Source organism: Emys orbicularis, chromosome 3 (genome assembly GCF_028017835.1).
Source record: "Emys orbicularis isolate rEmyOrb1 chromosome 3, rEmyOrb1.hap1, whole genome shotgun sequence".
NCBI classification, from domain to species: domain Eukaryota; kingdom Metazoa; phylum Chordata; order Testudines; family Emydidae; genus Emys; species Emys orbicularis.
In genome coordinates this window covers 57548489-57574215 of record NC_088685.1, presented here as the reverse complement: position 1 = coordinate 57574215, position 25727 = coordinate 57548489, and the positions used below count along the sequence as shown (strand labels likewise).

At 39.9% G+C, this 25727-nt stretch overlaps 1 protein-coding gene across 2 annotated transcripts in view; it reads left to right on the top strand.

Annotated features, from left to right (window-relative positions):
- The window catches only part of LMBRD1 (LMBR1 domain containing 1), a 258648-nt gene that overhangs the window by 160822 nt on the left and 72099 nt on the right, over positions 1-25727 (top strand). The window lies entirely within an intron of this gene.

Sequence of the window (25727 nt, the reverse complement as noted above, 5' to 3'; positions counted from 1 at the left end):
GCCCTGATGACAATGGGTAGCAAGGCCGATAGAGTCCTCACAAACCTCATGGATGGTCTGTTTTAGGTCTTTCCAGTCATCTTCTACACTTGTGTTGTCATTTCCAGGTATGCATATGGTCAGTTTTTCACTGAGGAGTGTTTGGAACACTGAGAATTGAAGTCTTTGGATGTGGTATTGCTGTCTGTGTGATTTGATTGTTTTCTATGTTTTGGTGCAATCCTGATGAATATGACTGACTTCACCAGGCGGTGGTCAGTCCAGCAATCATCGGCTCCTCTCATGACATGGGTGATTTGGACATCTCTTAGAGCCTGTGTTCCTACAATGACAGTCTTAGGAGCTGCCATGGTTTTGAAAGGGGGTTGTTGCCAAGTTGTTTTGTATTTATTGCTTTGTCTGAAGATTGTGTTTGTGATTAAAAGGTTGTGTTTGTGCATTTGCCAAGTAGAAGGATGCCATTGGAATTGGTCTTGCCCACTCCTTCCTTCCCAATGGTGCTACTCCATATGTTAGAATCTTGGCCAACTTTTGCGTTGAAGTCCCCTGAGAGGATTATTTTATTTGTTGTTTTTTTTTAAATAGATGCCAGAATTTTATTAAGGTCCGTGTAGAAGGATTCTTTCTGCTCTTCTTCAGCATCAATTGTTGGTGCGTGTGCAATGATGATGGTGGCAAATGACTTATTGACCAATTGGATGCAGAGGCTTCTAAGGCGCTCATTGATGCAGATGTGGAGCTCAGTTAGGTGGTTGACTAGAAGGTTATTGATTGCAAAGCCAACACAGTGTATTCGCCTGTTGCTTGCTGGTTTTGTTTTCCAGAAGAAAGCGTAAACACCAGCCTCTTCCCTCAAGTGTCCTTCATCTGCACTTCTTGTCTTGCTGAGAGCAGCAATGTCAATGTTGTACCTTAAGAGTTCTCAGGCGAAAATTGCTGTTCTGCGTTTGGGTCTTTCAGTTTTTGAGTTGTCTAGTTGGGTATGGACATTCCAAGTTGCAAGAAACATTTTTGTTTTTCAACCTCATTGGGAGTGATCCCTCTGGACGCAGTTATCCAGTCAGGTGTGATGAGAGAGCCTACGTTTGGGGCAACTTTTCTAGCCCATCCCTATATGAAGTGAGCAGAGGGGTTCCTAAAAAGGCTTGTTCAGTCATGACTGCTGCTGCCAAAAATGCACCCCATCCCAATCCAGGGGCACATGACAACCATCTTGTGGTCACCACCAGCATGTGGGTCTGTGACTAGGGACTCCTGGTCATCACTTCACCTGTCCCCGTCGCCACTCGCCCATCATCACAGGACTTTTATGGGTGGAGGTGGGGATAAAGTTCTTCCTGTGAAAGAACCCTGTCAATTAGTAGTTTAATGTGGGGAAGCCATTGCGCACCAACAGCCATAAGTCTTGGCAGAACAGGCACCTGTGTCTGGTGGCAAGGAGGTCCGAGATGACTGGGGGTTTCTTCTCCACTGCAGCCTTCATCCACTTTTGCAGCCATTGAGGGGTGATCCTGCTTTATCTGCCTGCTCTGCCATTCAGGTCTTATACTGGGTTGTGTTGTGTTGGGCTGCACTTTGGTACCTCGCCTTCAACCTTACTGCCATGGGTGACCCTACCAGGAGCACAGGGCTCCCAACGGCATCACTCTTAGGGTCTTAAGTATACGCAAGCTTCTCCACCACATCAGGGTGGCAGCCCAAGGAGAGTCCATACGGCTTGCATAAAATGAGCAATGTTACCGCCAAGAATATGTTAAAAGCCAAGTTATAGGAACCAAGTATACCAAACAAAATCAAAATATAAAAAAAAAATCAACCAAAAGCTGAATCCAAACCATATACAGTACCTTTCATCTTGCCATAGCCTTCTGCCAAACTTGAGCTCCAGGATATAATCCAGTGGGGGTAGGAGGGAGGGATTTGAACGCTTCTCTACTGAGGGAACCCTGCTTCTGGTCTTAAAACAGACACACACACATATCAAAAGCAACCCAGCTGAACTTTACTATTGTAGTGGAGTATAGGGTAGGGTAAGGGACAGTTTCTCAGATAACCAGATTCTAACCTATGTAGAGCTTTTAAAAATCACACAATGCAACAGACTTTATACTTCCCCCCCTTTATATAGTTCTTCTCTCTTTTAATCCACATTAAACTACATTATTTTCATGCTGTGGCTTTTAAATACTTCTGTACAAATTTTTACACTTTGGGGTATTGCATACTCTCAAGTTGCTGATGGATTTTGCATCTTCCTTGGTCAGACATTTATTTTTTGTAGCGTTGTTGGCAAATTATAGAGTAAGGGCTGGTCCACACTGGGGCGGGGGATCGATATAGGAAACGCAACTTCAGCTACGAGAATAGCGTAGCTGAAGTCGACGTTTCCTATATCGAACTAAATGTACTTACTTCGGGTCCATGCGGCGCAGGCAGGCTCCCCTGTCGACAGCGCTTCCTCCTCTCGGCGAGCAGGAGTTCCGCAGTCGACGGGGGAGCGCTTCTGGGATCGATCTATCGCGTCCAGATGAGACGCGATAAATCGATCCCAGAAGATCGATCTCTACCCGCCGAATTAGGCGGGTAGTGTGGACCAGCCCTAAGAGAACCCTTTACAACTGTTGCTTTCTTGGTATGTGTGATGTGATATGTAAATCCGGAGAATGAGTCCACAGCAGGCCGGTCAGCTCCACCCTGCTACATGTGCAATAGGCACCAGATTTGGAGTGGGTGGGTTAAGTGGAGAGCCCAGCTCAGTGAGGGGCTGACTGAGGGGAGAGTAGAAGTCCCAGCTGTCACTCTGCAAGAGGCCTGGCTGGAGCAGGGAACTGCTTGAGAGACTTCTGCTTGCCAGCGACTTCCTGTGGGAAGGTAGGCTTGGTGTGGGACTGTTTGATTTGTCACTAATGTATCTGATTGGAGCTGAGTAAGTTTGCTGCAGATGGTGCTGTTCCTGAAGGGGATGACAACTAAATAAGATCTTTTGTTTCCTTATGTGGAAGTGGGGACCTCCTGGTGGTTTGTCCCAAGTCCATAAGTGACCAGGTCATCTCTCACCAGTATAACGGTGAGATACTTTGTATGTAGTTGAACAAAGTGACTAGGATTTGTATGAGACTGTTGCAGTAAATAATGTGATGAACAAGTTGTTAGAGAAAAGGACAGGATACAGTTAACTGTGAAAGAAATGGAAATAGTGACGCATGAATACTATAGCTAAAGTTAGACTATTTGATGGTAAAAGTAATTCCAATAGTTTCATTGGTCTGTGATTAAAGACCTGTTAAAGGATCATAAACTTTATGCTTCGAAGTTCCGTGTTTTAAAATGGATTTTTTTTTTTATGGATGTCATATTCTCCTGGGAACCTGGGAGTAAGTCTGCTTATATTTTAAATAAACAAATAGCTCATGGATTAAGATTCACTAGCTTTATTTTTAACTTGTGTGAAGGGATACAGTTTTGTTCTTGTTATTTTCCTAAAAATGTGTGCTGCTTGAAGGAGTGTTCCATATGCTTGTTCCATTTTCTTTAATGGGGCAGAGGTTGTAAAAGTTCTGACTTCCTCTGCAGGCCGAAGGATGCTCCATTTTCCTATTCATTTTTCCTGTCCTCAAGATCATTGAATTGTGGGATGGTTGTTATTCCAGAATGTGCCTCTTTTCCAGAGGCAAACACCATGACCAAGACTGCTAGAGGATCGGAATAGTCCTATGCAAGATGATCCCAAGTGTTTGAATTTGTTGCCTGCATGACACTTCTACTGTAGCTCTTGTTTACTGCAGAAGATCACATCTAGGAGCTGAACTCTACCTTCTGTGAAAAAGCCCTGCACACCATTGATTATCAAGGTGGTCTGAGTTAGTTCCTACAAGTCTGTACGGAAAAGAAGGGTGGGTGGGTGGGAGATTGTAAGTAACTTAGGTCATACATTAAAATCACTTTAAGAAAATTCAATCTAAAAATAGTTTAATCTTCATGTGGGTTGTTACTTTCAGATAAAATGGGAAAAAATTTTCTTTCTATAGAACATAAGTATACTTTATTTTTCACAAGTGTGTGGTTTTGACTGTCTTACTGTGAAAGTTCTTTATTTTCAACTTAAACACTCTTCCAACAAGAGGAAAGTTGTACTACTACTAGGATTCGGTTGTGGGTGAGGCTGAATGTGGTAAACATTGTTGGTACAAAACTCCAAATCCTTAGAATATAACGTTTCAGTAACTTGCATAGAAAATCTTGGATTCAATAATTTCTACTCAACATTGCTACAATGGTACATTTATTTTTACTTTGAAACGTTAAATACAGGTCAAGATGAGGCATACAAAACCATGAAATACAAGAAATCACTTGGAAGCATTACTTCTGTAACAAAGAAGCAATAGGATCAAACTGTCTCACAAAGATGGGAAGGTGGATGGAGAAGTTACCCTGTTAATAGTCATTTAAATTGTAATTTAACATTACATTAACGTAGGTAACAGGCTTCATGAGACAAATGCTTTCAGATAGTGATCCATGTTGTAAAAAGCCATTGGCTGAAACCCAACTTAATCAGCACTTTTACTCTTGGAGGTACAGATGTGGTTTGGCACCTGGAGATTAATGCAATTTATTTGCCGTTTTTTAAGAGTATTGGGGAAAACAATGATGCGGATTGAATGGAAGGATCCTTCCCAGAGATTGTTACCTAGTCAACAGGCCTGTCTTAGAGGAGAGCATAAACTAGCTAGCTAGAGCCTTTATCCGAGAAATAGACTAGTGTAATGGAAAATGCACAACACAGAGCAAAGTTTTGGTTATTTTTCATTCCTAATAGCATATTTCTCTTTATACCCAATTTCAGTCTTAAGCTAGGCTCTATTGATGATAATTACATTGTTTGGCACTATCTATTCTCAGCTTTTTAGGGATGGAACAATGACATATATTACAGTATGCCCATGATTTAAGTTTGTCTTTAGGACTTTGAGAAATCAGCTTTCAGTTGAACTACAACATTCTGAAACTGACTGTTGAAAAAACATTCACACTGAAAAAAATTAAACCAGTTTTTCTACCAGAGGTGTTAACACCATAAATTATTAAAAACCAAAAGAATCTTAATTTATTGTTCACTTCTTTCATTTCTTTGAGCTTCCACAAATGAAAAGCAAGGAAGCTTTATTTCAAGTTCTCAAGACTTTGGGTTGCAGAGACTGCAGGGGAAATGTTTGTGTGTGTGTGTGGTTTTTTTTTTTTTTTTTTTAGGTTGTATTTTATTTTTTTCAAATAATTAAGGAAAACTTTATTGAACTAAAGTTTTGTAAAGGCTTGTCTATACCAAATTTGAATTTTGGGATGAATTTTGGGACAGTTTCCTTCTAAACTGTAGCTCAAATTTAATGCTGCTTATATCTTTTTCTGTTGTGAAGTGTTCTGGGACTCTGTATGACTAGTTATTTTTTTTCTTTTGCTATTATTATTTATGCCATTTCATGACTGAGATTAGACTTTTGCATTGTCTCTCTACACAGGGCTACCCCTTAAGAGAATTCAGAGACCTAGGCAGTCACACTGTGTAACACCCCATTTGTGGAGTAGTGCTTCATAGAAAATTTGTTGTCCCGGTATCCTTAGTACCTCAAAATTACTTCTTCCATGCCATGAAAGACCATGACAATTACAGTAATTGGAGATGTTTGAGCTAATAGTCCCTGTGTTTAAAAAGTGGACCTTCTGGCATGTCATTCTCCATGCAGTGTTTTCTGCTAGGGAATATTTTTTGTTCATTGGTGCTATAGAGCATGAATTTAATCTTCAAGGCATGCCGCAAGGCTTGTGTTTACCTGGGATTTCCTCAGAGAAGAGTTGAAGGAGTTGGGTAGAATTGAGAACCATTAGTTTCAGTATTTGAAAGGTTCTCAATTATAGGACTGGTCGTGTTACTGATACATTGTGACATGACTCTAGATAGTAAAGTCGATTTGTATGAAGATTTTTTTTTAAAATATTTTTGTAAGTGCCAATGATTCATATAGTAGCTTTTATAATCTGAAATAAATGCATTTTATAGTTTATAGCTTTGTGTAATGTTTCTCTGATTGGTATAACTGTGCATGAAAACCCTTGAAAGTTAAATCTTTCTGTAATTGCTTTTATAGCAGTCATAATTCTAAAGTCTTCTGTGTATTTGTATACTTTTTTTAATATCTGTAATCAAAATGTTTTACATAAGGGTACCTCAATATAGAATGTAGCCATTTCAGAGGTTTTTAGAGCACCACTATTCACAGGCTGAAGCAGTTACAAGATGTAGAAAACTGTGTAGTTCTGCTGTCACTAGGTGTGGCGGGGGAAGAAATTTCAGAACAGATTTATAATTCTTAATACTACAGCAGAGACACAGTGACCAACATGTTCAGGCAACATTTTCATTAATTAGTATTATCTGTCCTAACAGTGAAACCTACTAAAATTTCTGGTAGAGAAACACACCTGATTTAAAGAAAAATACTCTTTTTCGATGGAGATCTTCTCTTTATATTTCACTTGCATAGTATCTTTTTCTTAGGTGCAAAATATGTTAAATCAAGTTTGTTAGGTTCCCATTAGCACAAATATTCAATTGCATCCACTAAATAAGGCCCAACTTCATATTTGTATTAGAATGCTCTGAGAAGTTGTTTCACAAGGATTTGAATTAAATAATTCAATTTTGCAAAAATTAGTTGTTTCTACTATTATTTGTAGCTAAGTCAAACATGCAGCCATAGTGGAAACTTTCCAATGCAGTTAAAGTTCCTCAATTTTTATTTTTATTTTTAAAGTACAACCCAAAAAAACTTGCTTTTCCTCTTCTAAAACTCTTAGCAAAGTGGTAATTGCAAGGAGCCTTTGTAAATCTGAATGAATAAGGAAACGGAGACCAAATGCATTTTACTTGTGCTTTGACTTAGGATTTTGAAGGGTGATATTGTATTAGAAATCCATCTTTTCTAAATTATGGGCTCAAAATTATGAAAACATAGATATCTGGAGTCTGAAGATGTGTCCATTTATGCCAGTTGAGCATCTGGCCACTTGCCTTCAAAGCCCTGTATAATTGTGCTTCTCTCTCCCCCTGATTATCCACCCTCTCTTCTTTCTGTGTTACATCTGTTACCTTCTGTGGTGGTTCCCCGTGCGTGGACTAATCGTCTTGAGCTGGTGCCCAAGGACCCCAGCCCTGCATTCACATAAGGGCCCACTTTTCTTTATGCCTACAAGAAACTGACTCAAAATGACAATGTAAGTGGAGGATATAACTTTTTTTAAAAGGTTGTTACTAACATTGTATTATTAAGATATGGACAGTCACCACAATTACTTTTATATTATGCACCTTTGCTTGGTTCTAGTCTATCTTGTCTTTTTTTAGCTTGAGGTCTTTGGCCAAAGTAGGAAGTGGCCATGCTTTTTTGCACAGTTAACAGTGAAGCAATATCTCCATACCACTGATCAAATAATAAGTGCCTGTACTGGTTAAATATTTAAATATTTAAAGACTTTACCAGTGAACAGTAGTGAGAACCATTTTAAGTTTCTTTTATACTCTCAGACACCATTTGGGGGGAGAGGGAGCAGGAAAATTACTGTACCACCCAGATGCCCCAACCTGGATCAAGGTCTCATTGTGCAGGATGCTGCACAAACATATATTAAAATAAGTCTGATTCTATGACACAGCTACTTACAGTTGCCTAAGCCTGTAATGTGCTAACCAGAAAGCCTGATGCATTGAGTTTTACTAGCTCCCAGGCAGTTCTCTCCTTACTATCACAAATGCAGTCTGAAAGCCTTTCTCTGATCTTCCTTCATCCCCATCTCTTTAAAAAAGGCAGAAAATTAATCAAGTGACCTGAATGTTTTATGCATGTAATTTAGAAATAGATGTACTCTCACTAGAACAAATTGAGGAAAGAAAAAAACTTTCTGCAATTCTACCCACAAACCAGTTTTCCTTTATTTTGTTTTGTTTGCTTTGTGTTCCTTTAAAAAAAAAATAATGGTGGCTGTGTAGTATAGGTCACGGTTGAGATGGTGGAAAACTCACATTGTGCTTGCCTACAGTATATGCTGGCTGAATCAATACTATTGATCCCTCATAAGAACTAAATTCACCCACAGTTTTAAAATGAAACTAAAACGTGTCCAGTATCTGCATCTTAGGGGGAAAATTGAATCACTTTAAATCACTGCTGCAGTCACACTGTTGGAAAGCTTAACTTCAAATCTGTCCTCAGACTCCAGAATCTTTGGCTGTTTGAAAGAAAATTTCATTTGCTGGCAACATTGCTTGATTGACATCACAAGGGCAGAATTAACATCCTACTTTCAGTTCATGAGTGCAGAAATTGCTGAAAAGAATGTTTCTAGAAAGAGCTGGAGGAATAAACAATATTTTTTGTTCTGCTCTGATGATTTTTCTTGGGAAACACATTTTTTTTCTGCTTAAAGATACATATCAGGCACTATATAAGACTACTGGAACTGTAGTCACCATGTTATATCAGCCTTGGAATGCAGAATAATGTAAAGTACATGCTAAGCCATCTTTCTTTCATCCTTTATTTAAAAAAAAAGTTGGGAATGCTTTCAAATACCTCATTTGTTTTAAATATAAGATGGCAGATTCAAATAGTCAAGCAACAGTAAACCTGTACTGGAAGTGTATTGTGGGTGGATGTGTTCAAGAATAGGACAAATAGTGAAAAATAGAGGACAAAGATACACTTAGAGGGACTATCTCTGAGAGCAAAGTAAGTTAACTCATGCACATTAATTTCTTCTCACTGTGGAGACTGATTACGAATTGTGATGCGAACAGATGTCAATCAGAAATTAGACTGACACACTTAAATTAACAAAACAGCTGTCCTCTTTCAATCACTAATGAAATGGGCCAAATCCTTAAGGACCATTGGCATTCCTTATGATAGTACCTTATCTTTGCTATTTCATTTCCTATTGGTTTCTTTTATGACCTTCTTTGATTTAACTATATCTTCAGGCAAGATAATATCATACAGATAAACTGAGGTGGATACGATATTTATAAAAACACACAACTCTCTCACTCTCTGCAGTAGGTTTTGCGAAAACCCATGTTTGTGGCTTTTTTTAAACATAGTAGGTTCAGCTCCTTCTAGAAACCAATGCATGGTTTTGTACTTTAAATATTGGGAAGAGAATAACTGGCAGTGTGTACTCAATGAGCTGTTTAGCAAGTCTGCAGCAAACGGGATGTTTACATAAATCCAAAAGATCAGAAGAGCATAAATCTGTTGCTAAATCCTTTTGGCTACAGTTGCTTATTACTACTAATATATGAGGTTCTTAACTTAAATCTACTGCTGACTTTTTGGTCCAGGCAGTGATAATCTTTTGCTCAGACTATTCTAATGCCTTCTAGGTAGTCTCCGGTTTTCTCAGGTTCTGTGGTCTGTGATTTAGCAAATATCTTATCTTTATTTATTTATCATAACCTCATTTTGATCACACTAGCTCTTCTTTGTGTGTGTGTGTCTGTGTGGATTTCACTGTACGCACGTGGGGCCAGATATTTGTCAGTAGCAGTGTCTGTAGGGGGTACGAATGCATCCTGTTCTCTCTTGTCCCCATATGAGGACATAAAGGGTAAGGTGACTGTCAGGAGCACTAAAAGGGAACTGAAGGTCACAGTGTGTTTGCACCATTAATTCTTGACTCAGGCTAAACTTCTTCAAAACCTTCCAAAGTCTTCAGAATCTTTTCTCATCTACTATATTTGACTACCATGAACTGATCCAACTCATCTGGACCACACTCTATTAGCTAGACCTCCCTGAAGAGGATTCCTTAACATGATTAATTCAAAACCTACAGACTTCAACGCCTATCCATCCTGCAGTGTACTGAATCTCACTGAAAAGTAGGCAAGTAGATTTTTTTTTTTTTTCCTGGGAGAATTGCAAATGCTCGGTATGCTTGTCCTTCTCTGCTAGAAAGCTGCAGCAATGGACTATGTACAACAGCAAGTACAAATGACACAGCAGCTGTTGAAAGAGATGGTAACCCAACAAAAAGTCACAGAAAGACCTGATTCAACAATTAATACTTACTTCCACTGTGGGGTCTCATCGTGGCCCAACTCCCCAGGAGTAACTAACTCAAAGGTCTCAGAAGTTAACCAAGATGGGACCCGATGACCGAGTCATTTTTTACCACCTTTGAGAGGGCAGTGCTATCCTCTCAATGGCCTGGTGAACATTGGGCTCTAATATTGGCACCATATTTGATGGGGCAGGTGCAGTCAGCCTATCACAACCTGGACCAAGAACAGGACAAGGACTACAAGCAAGTGAAAGCCTCAATTCTAGACTATTTTAAAATCAGACGTTCCCTAAGGGCATCAGACCTTGTATAATAGCTCAAAACTTGACGGAACATTGCTGGCGGTTGCTCTGCCCAGAGAAACAGTCCAGGGCCTGGGTTGCCACGTTAATTTTAACTGAACAGTTTGTACGGATTCTATCCGGGAGAGGTCAAAAGTGGGTGCTATGACACTGCCCTCGGTCTTTGTTAGACACTGTACGACTAGAAAATTTCATATTGAAGGGTTCTGGGATGCAGAATTTCCCAGAGCATCAACACTCTGCAGGACCAGTCCAAGGGAGGCATGAGGTATCAACTCTAAGCCCCTGAATCGGGCCACATTTAGAACCCCCATCCAGGAGAGCTAAGCAGCCTACTTGATCATGGGAAGGCCCTGGCAAACAGTGGGATAGGGCTGATAGAATGAGGCCCTGCCCAAAAGCCCATCCCATGTCTGGTTGGTTGCAACAGGTTTGTCAGATGTTACAGTGCTATCCTGTGACAAAATTTGCCTCTGACTAAGAATGATGCCTCGAAGGCAAGCTCTGCTAATAACTCCTTTTGCTGCGAGACCCAAAATATAGAATCATGGGTTTAAAAAAGAGTGCAAAGGTCATTTATGTAAAATGCAGGATTTGTGTCTAAACCATCCAAGACAGATGACTATCTAGCCTCCTTTTGTAAACTTCCAGTGAAGAAGCTTCCACAACCTCCTGAGGCAGTAAGTTTCATTGTCCTCCTGTTCTTACAGTTAAGTTTTTTTCCTGAGATTTAATCTAAATCTGCTCTGCTGTAGTTTGAACCCATTGTCTCTTGTCCTGCCCTCTGTGGCAAAAGAGAACAACTCTTTCTCCATCTTTTTTATGACTGCCTTTCAAGTATTTGAAGACGACTATCCTATTCTCCCCCCTCCAATTTCCACTTTTCCAAACTGAACATACTAAACATACCCAGTTCCTTCAGCCTTCGCTCATACGGCTTGCATTTCTTCCCTTTTGATCATCTTTGTCACTCATCTCTGGATCTTTTCCAGTTTCTCTACATCCTTTCTATACATTAGGGATTAAATTGGACACAGTGCTCCAGCTGAGGCCTAAACAGTGCTGAGTTGAGCAGTACTATCACTTCCCATGACTTGCATGCTATGCTCTGTTAATGTAACCAAAAATTGCATTTGCTTTTTTTGCAATAGCATTGCATTGCTGACTCATGTTGAGGCTGTGATCCCCCACAACTCCCAGATTCTTCTCAGCAGTGCTACTGCCAAGCCAGTTTTCCCCCATGCTGTATTTGTGCATTCGGTTTTTCTTCCCTAAGTGTAGCACCTTACATTTGTCTTTGTTGAATTTCATTTTGTTGTCTACAGCCCAGTTCTCCAATGTATCGAGATCCCTCTGAATTTTAGCTCTATCCTCTAAAGTATTGGCAACACCGCTCCCCAGTTTTGTGTCTTCTGCAAACTTGATCAGTATGCTCTATATACCTACATGCAGGTCGTTAAACAACACTGGACCCAGAACAGATCCCTGTGGAACCCCACTTTTTCCAATCGGACATCATTCCATTAATAGTTGCTTTGTTTGCCATCTTTTTAACCAATTATGTATCCATCTATCAAGCCCACATTTCTCCAGCTTACCTACCAGAATGTCATAGAATCATAGGGACTTAGAGATAATTTAGTCCAGTCCCCTGCACTCATGGCAGGACTAAGTTTTATCTAGACCATCCCTGACAGGTGTTTGTCTAACCTGCTCTTAAAAATCTCCAATGATGGAGATTCCACAACCTCCCTAGGCAATTTATTCCAGTGCTTAACCACCCTCACAGTTAGGAAGTTTTTCCTAATGTCCAATTAAGGAAAAAGAACAATTCTTCTCCTTCCTCCTTGTAACAATGTTTTATGTACTTGAAAACGGATATGTCCCCTCTGTCTTCTCTTTTCCAGACTAAAACAAACCGAATTTTTTCAATCTTCCCTCATAGGTCATGTTTTCTAGATCTTTAATATTTTTTGTTGCTCTTCTCTGGACTTTCTCCAATTTGTCCACATCTTTCCTGAAATGTGGCTCCCAGAACTGGACACAATACTCCAGTTGAGGTCTAATCAGTGTCGAGTAGAGTAGAAGAATTACTTCTCGTGTCTTGCTTACAAAACTGCTGCTAATACATCCCAGAATGTTGTTCGCTTTTTTTTTTTTTTTTTTTGCAACAGTGTTACACTGTTGACACATATTTAGCGTGTAGTCCCCTATGACTTCCCAGATCCCTTTCTGTGATACTGATTGCTCCTTCCTAAATGGAGTATTTTGGCATGTGGGACTGTGGACATCAGCAAGGCTTTTGACAGGTATATTATGTCTACCACAGGGATCGGCAGCCTTTGGCACATGGCTCGCCAGTGTAAGCACTATGTGAGCCCTTCTCCAGTCTTCTAGGACTCTCCTGTCATTCATGAGTTTGTAAATAATAATGCCAGTGGCTCCAAGATTTCTTCAGCTAATTGCTTCAGTACCCTTGGGTGAATAGCATCTAGCCCCGCTGATTTGAATTCATTCAAATTGGTCAAAAGATCTCTGACATGTTCTTTACTTATCCTGATCTGCATCTCTTCCCCTTTATTGTCTATGGTAACTTCACTAGTTGCCCGGTGACATTATTTTTTGTGAGAAGACTGAAACGAAGTAGGCATTGAACAGCTCTGCCTTCCTTTCATCTTCCATTACCAGCTCACCTTCTCCATTGAGCAGTGGACCCACACCATCCTTGATCTTTCTTTTTCGTCTGACATATTTGAAGAACCCATTCCTCTTGTCTCTGTCATTTCTTGCCAGCAGTAAATCATTCTTTGCCTTTGCTTTCCTGATTTCGTCCCTACACACTTATGCTATTCTCATGTATACTTCCTTGGTGACATGCCCCTCCTTCCATTTTCTCTAAGTATCCCTTTTGGTTTAAAAGTTTCTTGTTCAGCCACACTGGCCTCCTGAGGCTCTTCTTATCTTTCCTCTGTGTTGGAATAGCTTGATGGTAAGCCTCCAATATCACATCTTTTAAGAACTGCCACCCCCTTTGACTCCTTTTCTTCCTAATTGGTCTTTTTCCATAGGACCTCCCCCTCTCCCCCCCCCCCCCCCAAGTTGAAATCTGCCTTTCTGAAGTCCAGTGTCCTTGTTTTGCTGTTCTAATGTCCTCCTTTCCATAGGAACTTGAATTGAACTTCCTCCCAAGTTCTTGACTACCTTCATGTTTGCAACTCCTTGTTGGTCAAAACTAGATCCAAAATGGAGAAACCCCTAGTTGTTTCCTCAACTTTCTGAATCAGAAAGCTGTCTCCTACACCTGCTAAGAATTTGCAGGACATATTATGTTTTGCAGCAATAGTCTTCCAACAGATGCAAGGACGATAAAATCCCCTATTAATACTAGCTCATGTGTGCTAGCTAATCTTGTTACCTGCTTGTAGAATGACTCATCCACTTCCTCTTCCTGATTTGATGGCCTAAATTAGGACCTCAAGTTCAAATATGCAAGGGACCAATATCCATGGTGACGGATGGTACTCTCTCTGGAACGGAGTACAATTCTCCCAAGTGATCGAGAACTTTGCTCATATGCTCTACTCCATATCTGGAAAAACCCACCTAGCATAACATCGCTTGTGCAACAAGCTAAGGAGAAACTCCAGCCCGTACCATGGAAAACGTGGGGCATAGTCTGGGAAGGCATATAGGCAACGTTAAAAATTGGTGTGATTGAAGAATCTAAAGGTGAGTGGAGAAGCCCAGAGTTCTGGTCCCCAACAGTTTGGTTCATTTTTGCAACGATTTTTGTACTGTCAACTTCATTTTGAAATTCAGCACTTATCTAGTGCCCGTGGGTAGATGAACTGCTGGAGCGGTTGGAACCTGCAAGATACCTTAGTACCATTGATCTCATAAAGGCATATTGCAAATTCCCTTATCGCCCCTCCTCATGAGAAAAGACTTCCTAGGGATGTTTTCATTTAAAGACCATGCCATTCAGACTGCAAGGGGCAGTGGCAGCTTTTCAGTGGCTTGCGAATAAAGTTCTCAACCTCCACTGTCAGTATGCACTGCTTACCTTGATGATATCATTATAGCTCCACATATGAAGATCACCTGCAACTTCTGAGGGCAGTATTAGGATCCCTACTAGAAGCCAGTCTCTCAGCAAACCCAACAAAATGTAAATTAGCAAATACGGAGATGACCTATCTAGGATACCACACAGTAGGGGGTTGACTTTTGAAGCCAGTAATCAATTAAGTGTAGGCTCTAACCATATGACCAGTCCCCTAGACAGAAAGCCAAATGAGACACTTTCCTGGGCCTGGCAAGCTATTACTGGAAGTTTATCCTGAACTTTGCTTCGATCGCGGCTCCCCTAACAGACCTTATAAAAGACAGTAACCCTAGGAAGATTCCATGGGATATTAAAAGCTTTTTTGCAGTTCAGAACTTGAAGACATACCTCTGTCAGGCACCCATCCTTTTTAATCCCAGCTTTCCCCAAGTATTTATATTTACATAAATTCAATTACAGACACTACCATGTTGGCCTGGACACCATGCTTTAACACGATTTTGCAGGTGAAGAGCATCCATTCTGTATTTAAGTAGGAAATTGTTCCCCAGGGAGTGGGCCTCTTTGATTATCGAGAAGGAGGTGCTAGCAATTAAGTGGGCCATAGGTTCTCTTAGGTACTACATGGTGGGCCATCCCTTTTCATTGATCACCAATCATGCCCTTTACATTGGCTGGATACGATGGACTCAAATCCCCATATGATAAAGTGGTACTTAACACCCCAACCATATAGGTTCAGAATACATCATCATGCAGGAAAGGATCATGCCAATGCTGATTTTTTTCCCAAGGGAAATTGAAGATGTGGGGAATGTGATGGAGTATGCTCTCAACCCAATCAGGAGAAGACTAACCAGCTTCTCTGGGCTCAACTGATACAGAAGTCCACCTGCAGAGCCTGCTTCAGCTGGGGGATGCAAGCTTAAGAAGGAAAGCTTGTCTCAGGAAAGGGACAACCAGGCAGAAAACTGCTGTACCACAGAAGTAGCTGAATCTTTCTACAGAGCCACCAAGAGAGAGAAGCAGCTGACAAGCCTCTGCCACATACACAGATTTATTGGACTCATGATAAGCTGATCACTACGGGGCAGCAATTGAAGATAAACCTGAACTCAGGGTCCAGCTGTGCTGGACTGCCACAAACAAACCAGATCTTTAAAGGAAACTAAGACTGAATGTCCCCTTAAACGGAAGACCCCCCCCCCCCCCACACACACACACACACCTGAGATCCTGGAAAGGCTGGAGTAGGATTCCCAAGAAGGGAAAGGACTTTGGAAGGGGAAGAGATCTAAAACTGCTGGAGTGTGACCCTAGAGGAAGGCCCAGCCTATCACAAGGTTTTAACATAATCTAGACACTGTTCAGCATTAAACAGTATTTTAAACAAGTGCCGGGGTTTGGCATACAGAGACCACAGCATGCTTAGTACTGTCGGGGACTTTAACCCAGACAGCAAGGTTCGTTGTCTGACCGCAGAGTGAGACAGGCAACACCAGCAAGGTCCAATACAAGCTCTTTATTGAAGAGTGCACACAACAATAGAGAGCGGCCCGTCTCCAAAGAGAACCAGCCCCGATTACAATAACTAGTAAGGTTATATAGACAGTTCCGTCGCGTCATAGTTAAAACAACCCAACCCCCCTTTATTAGTTAGAAAGCTTCTAATATTCATGCATATCTATCTTCTTTGACACTACAAACAATTCGTGATGCCTCAGCAACTTCTTATGAGCTTTGTTGTCATGCACCAGAAACTAGGAGAAAGGAGGGAGTTAAGAACAGATGAAGAACAGAAACAGGGAGTGGAGACTGCAAGTTTCCATATGTCCAAACAAACTGTTCCTAGCACTTCTGGTACAAGAATGTGGCCCCCACCTCTTATCTCATTCTCTGCAGCTCAAGCAATCATGCCCTCAGGTTTCACAGAGAGACAGGAATGGCCCAGCAACTACTGTTAGCCTAACTTTGGCTAAGCTGGCCAAACAATGTTCTATACTCCATATTTTTGGGCCTAACAGTACCATAGTAAACCCTATAAAATTCAAGCCAACGGTTAGAAATGTATTGATTGAAACCCAACCCACACAAGGAACAGAATCAAAACAAGGTAAAGAACATTGAAACTGAAATTGATTGATTGTTTCGCATAAACAATCAAAACCTATCACTGTCCCTTTCTGGGGACACTAGGGTGACCAGATGTCCCAATAAAATCGGGACTGTCCCAATATTTCGGTTTCTGTCCCGCATTTTGTCCCGATATCCGCCGGCAGCAAAGAATTTTTGTTTGTTTGTTTTTTGCTCAGCCGGCGGGCCCTCCCCCCGTGTGTCCCGATATTTTCTTCCCCTCATCTGGTCACCCTAGGGGACAGTGAAATGGTTAAAGCCTTGTATTCAAATATTTTTTCTTGGTGGGGTAGAAAGGGTTAGTTCTATTGTTCAATTCTGAATCTAGAACAATAGTCATTTTCCTGCTTTAGACAAAACAGACACAGAAGGGAAAGAAGAGAGAAGATAGTAAAGATGGAGGGAAATATGACTTTTGTTGATGTTCTCAGGATACAGGGCAGCTGGTCAGTAATGGATGGATGTTTTGGACATCAAGGTCAGCTATGATATCTGTTGCTCAGTACCCCTGTTCACCTCCCCAGTCAACGACATCATCTGGTTGGTCTGGTTAGGTTCCTCACCTTCACAGGTCCTTCTCAGGCCAGGGTCAGCTGAATGGGCCATCTCATCTTATTATGCTTGTGCCATGCAGTACAGCTGATATCAGGATCAGGTGAAAAGCTGAGAGAGAGGACAGGAGGAAGATTTAAGGTGACGGGCAAAAGGGAGCACGTGAAGGAGGGGAAGACAAAGCAGGATCTCACATGTATCAGGTTGTGGTCCTTGCTGGTGCAGTGATGATGGTCAAGAGTCCCCACTGGGGTATAAAGGTCTGGTATCATGGCAACAAATCCTTCTGCCACTGTGATGGTGAAAGTTAAAATTCTCCTCCCAAAAATTTATTTAAGGGCACCCTAAACAGGCCATAGGTGGAATAATCTGTCCTCTTATTTTGTCCACCAATTAGTTGTAATTTCCAACACACCAATTTTGGTTCCTTGATTTCCAATCCTTACTCCTCTTATTTATCAGTCAGTTTTGACAGTCCTTGAGTGGTATCAGTAGACCTTGTTTAAATTTATTTAATCTTTTTGTCTCCTCACATCTTTTCTTACACAAAATTGTTTAACAGATCATTGTGACAATTCTTAATCCTTTACCAACTTTTCACCAGTTGAGTTTACAGTTAGGGTAAACTTTTAGGCCCAATTATCACAACTTGTCTTGGAGCTGGGGGCCATCAGACTGGCCTGCATAGTATTCCTGCCTGTTCTGTGGAACTCTACAATGAAAATCTTTATAGGCAACATGTCTGTGCTTCATTATATAAATAAGCAAGTTGATGCTCAATCATTCCCTCTTTGCCAAGAAGCCATCAAGCTCTGGATATAGTGTAATCAACACTGTGTAACTCTGCTGGTGGTACACCTTCCAGGTGTCAGCAACAACCTAGCAGACATACGGTGACCAGCCATGAGCAGTTACTGCAGAAATCCATCCTAACCTGTTATGCTACTTGTGGGACTCCCATCATAGACTTGTTTGCTACAGAGGACACCACCATGTATCTGAACTTCCAGAGGAGGCATGAGCTGGGCTCTCTACCAGATGTCTTTCTCCTTCAATTGGTTTCAAGGACTCCTATTTGCTTTCCCACTGATTCCCCTCTCATAACCAGGGTAATAGCCAAGATCATATGGGACAAGGTCTTGTCCATCATGATAGCCCCTGAGACCGATTTGGTTGTCAGACCTGTTACTGATGTTCAGGTGGCCTCCCATAGACCTTCCACCTTGCCCAGACATATCTCAGAACCAAGGTCAGATAGTGCACTCAGTCCTCCTGTCATTGCACCTAACAGCTTGGATGTTGGTTGGTTGAGCACTGCTGACAGACTGCTAACAAGTTCAGGAGATTCTTATACCGAGCAGGAAGACTTCTCAAAGTGGAAAAGATTCTCCATATGGGTTACTTAAAATATTGACCCAGCAGAGGCCCCCATACTGAAGATCTTAGACTACCTGCTGCTCCTGAAACATGGAGTAAGCATTTAACTCCCTTAAGGCCACAATACCAGCATGTCACAGCTCTGGTGCAGTTATACTTGGTTTTCTCACACTGTCCCTCCTCTATACTAAGGGAAGAGCTTTTACAGCAAATTCTTCTTTATCCTAAAGAAGGAGAGATAGCAACCTATACTGGATCTGAGAAAATTCAACAGTTGATGTACAAGTTGAAGTTCAGGATGGTCATCCTTGTCTCAGTAATCCTCTCTCTAGAATCAGGGAACTGGTCCACCTCTCTTGACCTTCAAGATGCATACTTCCACATATTGATAATTCCACAACACAGGAAGTACATAAGGTTCATGGTCAGAACCAACCATTACCAATATTTTGGTCTATTCTTTGGACTTCAACCACACCAAGGTTTTTCACCAAGGTACGGTATTTCAGAATACTTAAAGAAAAGGAACACTATCATATACTGATAACTAGGCTATTGGTTGGTATGGGGGAGATCTCATCATGTCTGAGTCCATCTGTATCATGCTCAGTTTGTTGAATTTCAGTCCCAGGTTTTGAAACATACAGAAATCCATCTTGAAGCTGGTTCAACGACTTATTGAAGCACTCCCAATCAGTCCATAGCTTATATTCCTCCAGATAAATTCAAGAACTAAATACCACCATAAGGTTGTCTCTTACTTCTAGGACACATGGTCTCGTGTACCTTCATGATGCTGCATGCCAGACTACATTCAATGAATGCAAGGTTGGTTGACCAAACATCATTTGGACCTGTCCCTTTAATAGTAGTAGTCTCTGTAGAAGAACCCTGCAAATGACTGCAGAACTTGCATCTCCCCTTCTGTCTAGAACTATAGTGATGGATGCTTCACTTTTGTGGGTGGGGAGCACACATGGAGGATCTTTTGAGTACAAGGCCTTTGCATAGGCACCAGCTTTCCCCGGCGCTGGTGGGTGTTCGTGCCCCACCGCCCCGACTCCACCCTTTCCCTGCCCCTACCCCGCCCCCATTCCAACCCCTTCCCCAAAGTCCCTGCCCCTATTAGATCCCTTCCCCAAATCTGTTAGGTATTGAAGAATTACCCAATATCTGTATGTTGTATTCGTTACTGTTTCTAAAATCTCAATCTTTCTATGTAACAGAATTTAAATTTCCATGAGTTCTGATTTTCTTCTAAGATGGAGATTTTTTCATATTTGTAAGACTGCTCAATTTTTTTATCATGGTTTCAACTGACTAATTTTAAGTGACTAAATCAAGTTTAGAGTCAGAGGAATTGGACTGCTTCTCAAGACTTTAAATGGATGAGAACATTGATTCCAAACAAAATTTAGGTATAATTGATTTTGCAGTACAAGATGTTTATCTGTTAGTTTTAGTCTCTAGCAGTTATAGCAAGAAGAAATTTTGAATGGGAATTGTAGGGCAATCAGTTATTTTCTTGTACATTGTATTAGGCCTCAAGATACTGCAATGGATTATTTAAAAAAAAAAAAAATGCCAAAAACCAACCAGCCTTGATGTTTTGCTTCTGCTTTAGAGGCAGCATAAGAACAAGAATGAGTACCAGTGCCACCTTAAGTGAAAGAGGAAGGTAAAGAAACAACTTTAAAATAAGAATGTGGGCTGCAAAAAATGCTAAAGTCTTAGATCTATGAAAACTCTAAAAGGGAGGCTCCTGTGCCTCCAAGCAAATTAAGTTAATATATAACTCAAATCAAGAGAGGGACTCTATCCACTACTGTTGTATACAACCATTTAGTTAGTATGAAAAGTAAAAATACAACCACCTTAAAAGCCCATTTTTTGTAATAACATTATTCAAGCAGAAAACAAAGTATAAGCATATATAAACTATAAACAGGAAAAAGATGTCTCAGTGCTGAGTCTTATCCCATATCCATAATGATCACCATTGGGCCTGTGACATCCAGCCAGGTGACTGGCAGGTCAGTGGTGTAGTCAATTTTACGTTTTAAAACAAAATAATTGTTTATATTAATAACATGTAATAACATGTCTACTACCACCTCTTATTTGATCTCTCCCAGTGCATGCCCTTTCACCTCTCAATGTTAAACTCAATCTGCCACTTACTTGTCCATCTTGCAAGTCTGTTCATATTCTCCTTCAGGTCTGTGCTTGCCTTGATTTTATTTACTATTTCTCCAACTTTGTTAGTAAATTTAGAATTCAGGTCTCTTGCTCCTATTTCAAGTTAATTTATATAGATTCTAAACAGGGTTTGCCCCAGTGCCAAATCTCAAGGGACTTCGCTTGTTATTTTCCAAAATGACCTACTAGTATTTACTAGATAACTTTTGTACCATGATCTCTCACCAGCTTTTATTCAGTTGGTTATCTTAATATTCATTCCCAAATCATTGATTGTAAGTTTTTTATAGCAGTTATCAAATTCATTACCTTATAGCAAAAAGTCTTAGGCAGATTCTGGGTATTTCTCGCTCTTTTTTTACCAGCCCATCAAAGGACTCCTCGTGACTGATATTAAATTGTTTCTGTGTATTCACACTAATAACTATTTCTTAGCAATCTTTTATGAATCACTGTAAAAGGTTTTCTGGAACCATGGTCAGACTCCTCACTAGTCTTTGTCTCTGTTATATGATAGATATTTAAAAACTCCATATAATATCAGCCTTCCTCCATTTGTTTAGTATTCTCCTAGTGCTGAGTGAAATTTCAAAGAAATCTGTCAAAGGTCACATTGGTTCCTTATTTTAGGCTACATGCACACTACAAATTGCATGGGGAGTTGTAGAATCTCCATAATTAGGGTTTTTTTAAGAACAAGTTAGACAAGTGCCTGTCAGGAATTGTCTAGTTATTGCTTAGCCTTTCCTTGAGTGCAGGGAACTGTACTAGATGATTTATTGAGGTCTCTTCCAGTCCTACGCTTCTGTGATTGTACAAGCTAGGGGTATGATTTCCCTGCTCATATACAAATACTCATACTAGCTCTCTAGCTGGTTTCAGGTGGGTTTGCATTCAGCTCAGCCATGCCTCCACTGCAGTGACACTGCTATTAAAATTCACACTACCTTGAGAATATGTTCATTAGCTGGGGAATCACACACCTAACTTGTAGTATCGACATAGTCTAACTTGCGTAGTGCCTTGCAATGACTTCCAGCTGTTTCTGGTGACTCATTCATGTTTGTTTTTATTTTCTGCATTCATGTATTGCTTTCTCTGAGACGTGGAATTGATATACTATACGCTTACATAGCCCTTTTAGTTACATTGCTTAGTCCAGTGCCCCAAAGCATAAGAGTGTATATTTCTTCTAAAAATAATTAAGGTTTACTGTAACTGTGGCTGCCCTTACTATATTTTCATTATCCATATAAATATTCAGTGCTTTTATTAATCCTACTAAAATGTTGGCTTCAGTTGCATCATGTGGCTAGGAGTTCCACATGTTTATATAAAACTTCATTTTCAGTTGTTAAATCAGTTGTTTTTTAATTTCATTGGTTTGGGTGTTTCCATTCGTCCCCTCACAGTACAAAGATACAATTTACATTTTCTCTGCATCATTCCTTAATATTTTTAATAAACCTTTTGTCGTGTTGTTTATGACCATTCTACTGCGTAGGAGCCATTGTCGTGGACCAGGACCCCATTGTGCTAGATGCCGTACAAACATAGAACAAAAACTGTCCCTGCCTCAAAGAGGTTGGACTCAAATATAAAACCAAGAGACAACTTAACTAAACAGTGTCTCTTTTCATGTTCTCTTCATATGGTAGTCTCTGTCCAGGTGCCTAATATCTTTGTTACCAATCTCTTGATACTTTCTTGGTCTGCTGTTTTCAAATAGGGTGACCAGAACCAAATACATTATTCCAGGTGATCACATACCATCGATATTTACATAATGGCATAATATTTTCAGTCTTCTTATTCTGTTTACTAGTGCTTTGGCTTTTGATTTTTTTTCATCAATGTCATAGGTAAACATGTATTTCCTTTCTTAAAAAATTGATAACTTAAATGAGGTGCAGACAGGTTAATGAGTTGCCCAGTTCACAAGTGGTCATGTCATTCAGGATTAGAACTCAAGTCTCCTGACTTTCAGTCCTGGACTCTGAAGGACTACAGCAGCCCCCTTTTCCTTCATAGTACAATTATAGAGGGAGGGGATATCTTACTTTTTATATTTCCTCACTGGGCCAGAGCCAAAGATTATTGAACTCAATATAAATACTTTCATAGGTCAATTTACAGCCAGTGAAGTCATTCTAAGGTACCTTACAACTGTTTCTGAGCACCTTACAATTTTTAGTGTATTTATCCTCGCAATACTCCTTTGAGGTAGGAAAATATTATCCCTATTTTACAGATTGGAACTGATGCACAAAGTGAGTGACTTGCCCAAAATCACAAGTCTCTAGCAGAGGGGAGAACTGAACCAGTTTTGCAGGTCCCAGGCTAGTGTTCTAAGCACTGAATCATCCTTCCTCCCTGAATCAGGCCCTCATATTGTTTTCTTGTAAATACAATTTTGTTTGAAAATGTTTAAGATAAAAAATTCAGGAATTCCTAGTGAATTGTTTTCATTAGTTTTATTTCATTCAAGTTTTAGGATGCCATCTCAGACTGCAGTTGTCTTAAACATTAAAACATTATCCATAACAAGTAAAAACCTTAACACTTTATATATATTATTGTATTTTAAATATATAACTTTGTGTAAAAATGAACACCATAAAACTATTAAAGAAATTAAAGTAATACTATTTATTCTTGTGAACTGAGAAGAGGAAAATACCAGTGCTAATATGGAAATTGTATTCTGGCAAACTGTTCTAGAGGTGAATTTTTCTAATATTACTGACATGTTTAAATTCACAAAAAAATACAATATTTTAAATCCATAAGTTATGGATTATTATATGCCTATCTTAAGTATTAGAGTAACTTTGGTGTGAACATTTTAAAAATAAGTGTTGTAAAGTGAGTCTTCAAACAACAGTTTACTGAAGCTCAAGCAAAGAAGCTGGTACAGTTTGTTTTTAGTTTTAAAATATTGCAACAGTGTTGGAAGAAAGATCTTAAGTATTGTAATGGATATTCTTATTTAAATGACCGTTTAATGTGTATATGCTTATTAAACTAGGAGGAGTATTTTGAGTTAAGTTCTTAGTTTGGATATAAAAAATAGTGTAGGAACTGAATGAGAACTTAATCACTTTAGGAGAGTTATATCAAAGGATCTGAGCATACCAGTGATTAAGAGCTGGTCTTCACTACAGGGAGATCTATGCTGCTGCAATTGATGCAGCAGGGGTTGATTTAGTGGGTCTAGTAAAGAACCACTAAATTGACCTCAGCGTGCTCTCAGGTCAGCCCCGGTACTCCAGCTCCCTGAGAAGATTAAGGTAAGTCAATGGGAGAGCGTTTCCCATCGACGCAGCACAGTGAAGATTCCAGGGTAAGTTGACCTAAGCTATGTCAACTCCAGCTATGTTCTTCACATAGCTGGAGTAGCGTAACTTAGGTCGATTTATCCTGGTAGTGAAGACAAGCCCTGAGACAGATAAACTATTAGTTGCGGATTATAACAAACACAAATTGTGCACTGCAAAATACTGGAAAACTTTAACAATACTGTAGTTATAAACATTTCTGAATTTGATGAACATCTAGTAATACAAACATCAATAGGAGTAGACCAACATGATATAGATAGAGATAAATAAATAAAAGGCTGGTTACAGTCAGAACTCCTGGTACAAGAGTGATAAACTAAAGTCAAGATACACTAGAAAATAGTTTACTTTTGACTATATCAAATGTGAGACAATTCTGGTTCTTTCAGAACATATGTTAGGAATCAGGTAATAGAGAAGATGATAAATGGAAGAGACACACACAACTGGGCTTAATTTGATAGTCCTATCCACGGGTACCAATTATCTCACGGGGGGGGGGGGTGGGAACAAAGGAGATGGAGAAAATTAATAGCCATTGGACAAAAAGTTGGGAGACTTAGTCATAGAAATGAAAAGTAAGTCTTTCTCAACAGTAATGTTCCATAGGAACACTTAAGGAGGGGAGATAAAATGTTTGATATCCTAATTGATGGTGTTGGTGGCTGCAGATGAATCCAATAAGGAGGATTAATAAAAATTAAAGCAAACTGGGACTGCGTGACAGTCAAGTTATCAAAAATTTGCATTAATTTTTTTCTGTGGAGTGTCTGACCCAGATCAGTGCTGGAATCAAGGAGTTGATCCTGCAGGAAGACAAGAATTTGACTTAGGGCAACGCATTGGCACAATTTGGATTGAAATGGAATAAGTGAAATTGGCTAAAAACTGCTTAAAATAAGACAATCCAAGGATTTTGAAAGAAGGACCTCATAAAAGACAGGAATTAAAGGCAGAGTATTTTTAATTGCCTATTCCCAGATATCATCCAGTATATTTTTTTCCTGTTTGGAAATATCTGTGGTTCAGAAATGAATCTCACAGTAGTACAGGTTAATGTTCATTTTCAAGGCTCAAACTACTTTGTCCAGACATTCTCTTAGAGCTCAGTCCATGGAAATGAAGTTTTCAGTGGTTCTGGCTCCCTAAATTCATGTTCAAGGTGACTCTCTATAACTCTTTCTACAGAATGCAGGGAGTAGATTCTTTGGCTTACCAGCACTTTTTTGCACAAGTTAGACATTAGTTTGTAAAAGCTAGTTAGCATTATAAATTATCCACTCTTTTTCTAAATTCTCAAAACCCAAACATAACATGAAACCTACTCAGTTAAGTTTTTTAGGATTTTAGGCTAGCAGAATGGCTAAGTGGGTCTTCTCTAAGCTTTTCCTGAAACTACAATTTCCTTTTTTCCTTTTGATAAGCTGTTCTGATTTTTATTGTGCATTTTGTTTAGCTGGTGATTTTCTTTTTCCTAGTCTGTCCTCAAAAGTCTTTGAATCCATTTCAAAGACAATTTTCCTTGCTTAGGTGGCTTAAGTCTCTCTGAGCTGCACAATATCGTTTTGAAAAATTAAATCCTACGTGGCTTTGAAACGCTGAACATAGCTTTTGAAATACTAAATCCTGCCTGGCTGAGGG